This window comes from Bison bison, unplaced genomic scaffold (genome assembly GCF_000754665.1).
Source record: "Bison bison bison isolate TAMUID 2011002044 unplaced genomic scaffold, Bison_UMD1.0 scf7180017864044, whole genome shotgun sequence".
Taxonomy (NCBI): Eukaryota; Metazoa; Chordata; class Mammalia; order Artiodactyla; family Bovidae; genus Bison; species Bison bison.
In genome coordinates, this window is record NW_011494616.1 from 1,251,405 (window position 1) to 1,258,121 (window position 6,717).

At 36.8% G+C, this 6,717-nt stretch overlaps 1 protein-coding gene across 9 annotated transcripts in view; it reads right to left on the minus strand.

Annotated features, from left to right (window-relative positions):
• HDAC9 (histone deacetylase 9) overlaps nucleotides 1-6,717 on the minus strand; it is a 1,025,726-nt gene that overhangs the window by 460,487 nt on the left and 558,522 nt on the right. The window lies entirely within an intron of this gene.

Genomic DNA, 6,717 nt, shown 5'->3' on the forward strand with positions numbered 1-6,717 from the left:
AGCTTTAGCATCATTCCTTCCAAAGAAATCCCAGGACTTATCTCCTTTAGAATGGACTGGTTGGATCTCCTTGCAGTCCAAGGGACCCTCAAGAGTCTTCTCCAACACCATAGTTCAAAAGCATCAATTCTTCAGCGCTCAGTTTTCTCACATCCATACACGACTACTGGAAAAACCATAGCCTTGACTAGACAGACCTTTGTTGGCAAAGTAATGTCTCTGCTTTTTAATATGCTATCTAGGTTGGTCATAATTTTCCTTTCAAGGAGTAAGCGTCTTTTAATTTCATGGCTGCAGTCACCATCTGCAGTGATTTTGGAGCCCCCCAAAATAAATTCTGACACTGTTTCCACTGTTTCCCCATCTATTTGCCATGAAGTGATGGGACCAGATGCCATGATCTTTGTTTTCTGAATGTTGAGCTTTAAGCCAACTTTTTCACTCTCCTCTTTCACTTTCATCAAGAGGCTTTTTAGCTCCTCTTCACTTTCTGCCGTAAGAGTGGTGTCATCTGTATATCTGAGGTTATTGATATTTCTCCTGGCAATCTTGATTCCAGCTTGTGCGTCTTCCAGCCCAGTGTTTCTCATGATGTACTCTGCATATGTTAAATAAGCAGAGTGACAATATACAGCCTTGATGTACTCCTTTTCCTATTTGGAACCAGTCTGTTGTTCCATGTCCAGTTCTAACTGTTGCTTGCTGACCTGCATACAGATTTCTCAAGAGGCAGGTCAGGTGGTCTTGTATTCCGATCTCTTTCAGAATTTTCCACAGTTTATTGTGATCCACACAGTCAAAGGCTTTGGCATAGTCAATAAAGCAGAAATAGATGTTTTTCTGGAATTCTCTTGCTTTTTCCATGATCCAGCGGATGTTGGCAATATATACCTATTAGAATGGTTAAAATTCAAAACACTAAACTGAAAATACCAAGTGCTGGAAAACTCTTGATCCACTACTGGTAGATCTGATCCATTGCTGGTCAGCATTCAAAACAGTACAGCCCCTTCAGAATACAATGACAGTGTCTGACAAAACTACACATAGTCTTACCATAAAATCCACCTACTGCATGCTTAGGCTTTCATTTAACTGAGCTGAAAATATACATCCACATAAAAACCTGCATGTGAATGTTTAGGGCCACTTGATTCATAATTGCTAAAACTTGGAAGGAACCAGAACACCTTTCAACAAGTAAATGTTTAAACAAGATGTGGCTCCTCCCATATAATGCATTATTATTCAGTGCTAAAAAGGGCCTTCAAGCCAGAAAACATGGAGGGATCATAAATACACATTGCCAAGTGAAAGAAGTTTGTCTGAAATGGCTACGTACTGTATGATTTCAAATATATGACATTCTACAGAAGGTAAATCCATGGAGACAGTGAAACTATAAGTGGTTATTGGGGGTTGGAGGATGGAGGGGTAAATAAATGGAGAACAGAGGATTTTTAGGGTAGTGAAACAAGTTTGCATTATATTGTAATAGTGGGTACATGTTATGACATTTTGCATTTGTCAAAATAACCACCAGGGAAGCAGAAAGAGTAAACCTTAATATAAATTATGGGGTACATTAACAATAATGTACTGATGAAGTGAAAAAGTGAAGTCACTCAGTCGTGTCCGACCCTCAGCGACCCCATGGACTACAGCCCACCAGGCTCCTCGGTCCATGGGATTTTCCAGGCAAGAGTACTGGAGTGGGGTGCCATTGCTTTCTCCATTAGGCATTCATTAATTGCACCAAAAATACCACACTTTGCAAGATGTTAACAAGAGCAGAGACGACGCGACAGTGGGGAAAGTAATATGGGAACCGTCTGTGCTATGGGTCAATTTTTCTGTAAATCTAAAACTGTTCCAAAAATTAAAAGTTTATTGATTTAAAAATGAAGTCAATGGCAGAAATTAAAACTCAGTGTGACCCTAGTGAGGACAGAGCATCAATAAGAGCTCTTCCTACGGTGAAGGAAAGAAACAAGTCCACTGCTATTTTTGTACACCATACTAGGATCCCAAATGCCAGATAATGTGCAAAGTTAACAAAAACCTTTATTCCCATCTTGACATTTAGCATTGCAAGAGGCAGAGCACTTACAGTGAATACTTTTCTCTCTTTCTCCTCAGTTTTCTCATTTTATCAATAAGGTGGCAGAATACAAGTCTTTAAAAAGACTTTACACAACAATAAGCAATTCAGTTTTCACTGATGAAAATAAATGAAATTCAGTCTTTTATCAACTAGAAACAGCAGTAAAGAACGTTCCATCCAAGCATTTCCTTAATCTTAGGTATGATTCTAAGTGCACGACATGCATTACTTAATTGAATCCTCAAAATAACTGTATGAACCAACAGCAATAATTATTCCTATCTTACGGATGACAGAAAGACGACCTTAAGAGGTTAAAAATTTCCCAAGCTTGAGAACCTGTATTTCAATCCAGGAGTGGATTCAAAGCCTGTGTTACTGTGCCACGTGCACGTGTGCTAAGTCACTTCAGTTGTGTCCGACTGCCGGGCTCCTCTGTCCGTGGGGTTCTCCAGGCAAGAATACTGGAGTGGGTTGTCATGCCCTCCTCCAGGAGATTTTCCTGACCCAGAGATCAAACCCATGTCTCTTAAGTCTAAGGTACTGGCAGATGGGTTCTTTACCACTAGCACCACCAGGGAAGCCCCAGTGCTTCTCAATTCCGGAGGAACTGTTCTAAGACTGATCAGAAAGAGTGTATTTCAATCACTGTAAGCAAGCGCCACTACAACAGAACTAAGCTAGAGTACTTAGATATATAAAAATACCCCGGTTTTAGCCAATCTAGAATAAGATTCTGAGTGAATATCTGTATAAACATAAGTGCTATCTTAGTGAAATCTGTGCAGAAATGTGTGTGCATGTCCATGGGTGCACATGCACGTGTGTTTGTGTGTTATGAGAAAGACATAGAACTAGAAAAAGGAAGAGAGAAAAACAGAGCAAGAGAGATTTTAAAACATTGTTTAAAAATCTCCTTGTACTAATTCTGGATTATAATAACTTGAAAAGGTCACCAAGGTACCACTACACAACTTCTAACTGCTATTCTGAGGGAGATTTATAAAGTTGTATGTCTCATCTCTGCCTTCTTTCCAATTACTCAGTGTGGAAAATGACATTGGCCTTCCAAAACCTTAACTTATGTTTGGACCCCTTCCATCTTTGAGTCTTATTCTACTGTTGCTGACCATTAAAAAGAATATTTCAGTGGGGCTGGAACAGCCTTACTAGCCCAAGCCAAGCTTTAGCTTTATATGGCTTGTGCTCTTTAAGAGGTTAAATCTAGCCAGCCACTTTGTTCAGAAGTATTAAATGGAAAGACTGTAACATTCAAAGTAAGGCAAAGTTCACTGGGTCAGACCCCAATAATATAACGGAGCATAAAACCTCTAGAATTTTTTACCATAATATTTTATGAAACATATGCACACAGTCATTGGAAAAGAATCCAGTTCAAATGGTTTTGAAGGTCAGTTCAAAGTCACTGCATATGTAGTATCTCTGTGGGAAATATGTTCTATTTTAGAAGTAGCTGGACCCAGAAGCTTCCTTTCCCTATTTTATAGTTTATTATCAGTCCAGCAGTGTATTATACTGGCCAAAAAAAAAAAAAAAAAAACCTACTACCACATGATATAATTTACAGCCAGAAAAACCTAAAGTTCAGCAAAATAATACAAATCTCAGAATCAACAAATTCTTGTGTTATAGAACAGAGGCCATCAGAGGGTAATTCTAAAAGGGAACACTTATTTAAGTGTGGGCGATAAACATAAAAATTAAAAACAATTATTTTATTCTCAACTTAATTTGAAAGTCTTTGACATTCATTGTTAGGAAAAGAGCTAAAGACTCTCAATTCTTGTGTTTGAAAGAAAACTGAAATAGGAACTGAGTAGAGCTAACGATTCACAGAATTCTGAGGTTTCCAAAAGCCCGAAAGGTATGAGCAACTATGATTCTCCTTAGGGGAAGGAAGTAAAGGGCCACTTTGCATGACAAAGGTCAGATTTCTGCAGGCAAATGAGACTTCTGTAGCTGACTGTTCCTAGGCTCCCCCTGTCTGGCTGAGTCCTGAGAGGTCAGGAGAGGTTCTGAATTTAGCTCACTGCTTTGGGAACACCCCTGGGGCCACTTGATTCATTTTAAGGTCATTAGGACTTTCCTTACTCTGGTTCCAGCTTTAGTTCCTTAAATCTTGCTAGTGTATACTAGCAACTCAGCACCAACATAGGTTAAAAAGAAAATGAAAGCATTTAGTATTATATGCAGATCAAAAAGACAGAATCTTCTTACCAACTTCTTTTAAATCAAGTAGACCTCAGAGACTGATAACCAGGCATCCACAGAAAAGTGAGACTATTACAGCTGTCCTGGTATTTATATTATATGATCAAATGCCACTTCTCCAGATTTCATTTAGTATGATGTAGCTTTATGTGAAAATTATCCCAGTTTCCTCAATCATCACATATGTTTAATTATGGTATTTTATTGCTTACTTTTTTGTAATAACTGTTGAGTCATTAAAATAGGACAAATGCTGAAGTAAAAACTATTACTTTACGGTACTTCAGTGCTTTTCTATTTAGTGCAAATATACACCTAAACTTTCTCACAGTGAACTGGAAATATACCAAATAGATTACACTTAAAAAAGTTGGAAGACTTCTGCCTATTTGTAATTAATGAATGGTATCTCTAAGTATTTTAGAGAATGTGTAGAAAACATCTGTATTTAATTATATTATACTTTTCTCAGACAATGGGAATTGAACTAAGGAATATTTTGAAACTCCTATAGAGATGTAAAAGTATTAATGTCTTTTCAAGAACTTTATTGATATAATGCTGGAAATGTTTGGTTTTGCAGGTCAGCAGCCCTGACACTTTGTAAATAACAGATATTCGATATAAAGGGGAAAAACTTAAAATACTGGGCAAATACAGAAAATACATCACTAGAAAAGACAGGGGCTATAACTTTCCACTATTATTAGATATCACATAAAGAGATACAGAAGATGAGTGGAATAACATTTTGTAACTTATAAGCAGGATTTCTCTTTGAATTTTGTTGTGGGTTGAGAAATTCTACAAGAATAAATTCCTACTCAATCTTCAGAGGAAAAATCCTAAATTGTTCTCATGGGAACAGTGGGACACAAAGAATGGGTTTTACTCGTCTTTAAGTATTGACAAAGATCAAATGTGCTTTCTGGATGCTTACTGACTCCAAATGCCACTACTTTTCAAAGTCAGTGTCAGTTCTGCAGTCAGTTTTCAATCTCCCAGTGGTAAGAATAAATTCAAAGGCTATGTGCACAGCGGGGTAGACGTCTTTCCCCCTGAATGTAACTGTATCACTCATCAGTAACCTCCTGCCATAAGGGGACTGTGTTTTCTTTCCCTTTAGTGACTCCTCAGGCTCTTGAATGCCAGTCACTGCCCTGAGACCTGGGGCAATATTCACATAATCTCTGTCAATAGTTCCTACACATGCCATTGGTGCAACTAAATGTCAAGGCTGCAGATCAAAGTCCCCACATTCTAAAACCCATGTCCTTTATGGATCAATTTTCATAAACTATATGCCATGTTTTAGAAATATGTGGAGGCTCACTATTTGCTTTATTCCTTTTATCCCAGAGAAGTTTATTTATATGAAAAGTGATCTGATTGGTAGATAACAGTGTGAAATTCTCATGCATTACATAAAACATTCTTTCCTTTGTATTTCCTTTTATTGAAGTATTTTACTCTATCTAGTATCTTACAGTGGAAGCACAAAATCCTTTGGTCTATTAAAATAAAAAGGCACGAAATGCTTTGCAATACTTGGCCATCCTTCCCCAGTGCCTGGTACAATATGGGCTAGATGATAGAGCAAATTCTTACTAATGACTGATTTTATTTTTAGATATTCATTATGTTGGAAGTAAACTATATGACAGAAAACAGCTTCAACATGTGTTTTTACAATCTATTTTCATTTCAATTATTCAAAATTAATTGGGAAAATGAATATAATTATTAAAAATCATTTTTTTCTGTAGATTTTATATACAAATTACACAAACCTACACTTATTCAAGTAGATCTGAGTAAAATACAATGAACCAAACTATCTGCTTTGAATATCTTTCACATCAATTTTGGTTATATTTTTTAATTTAAAACTTTCTCTAAAGAACTATATTTAGAAAATATCATAAGCTTTATAACATCACATATACAAATGCTATTTATGCTTATGCCTAGCTAAAGTTTAAATACATTTATTATAGAGGAACAGAGCATATAACACATTAGATATGCACATGTCAGAGGGTGAAAAAGCAATACGGGAAAACAAATACAGACCCTAAAGCCATAGAGTTGATGACTAAATTCCAAATTTATTCCAGACTCATCATCCCAGTTTCCCTAAGCAAATTTTAATACAATCACATGAGATTATTAGCTACAAAGCTTCACGATGACTTCTACAATCTGTGAGACGTTCGGCAAGACACTTACTCAGAAGGTAAGCCGTGGCCTTGTCTGTTTTAGTGAACAATTACAATTTAAGGTTTTTAAAAGTGTGCGGAAAAAGAAGAATATTATTTCCATTTTTCTGGTAAATGAGTAAGGCTCAATAAAAATCCAGATAATGGAGGAAACTACAGAGG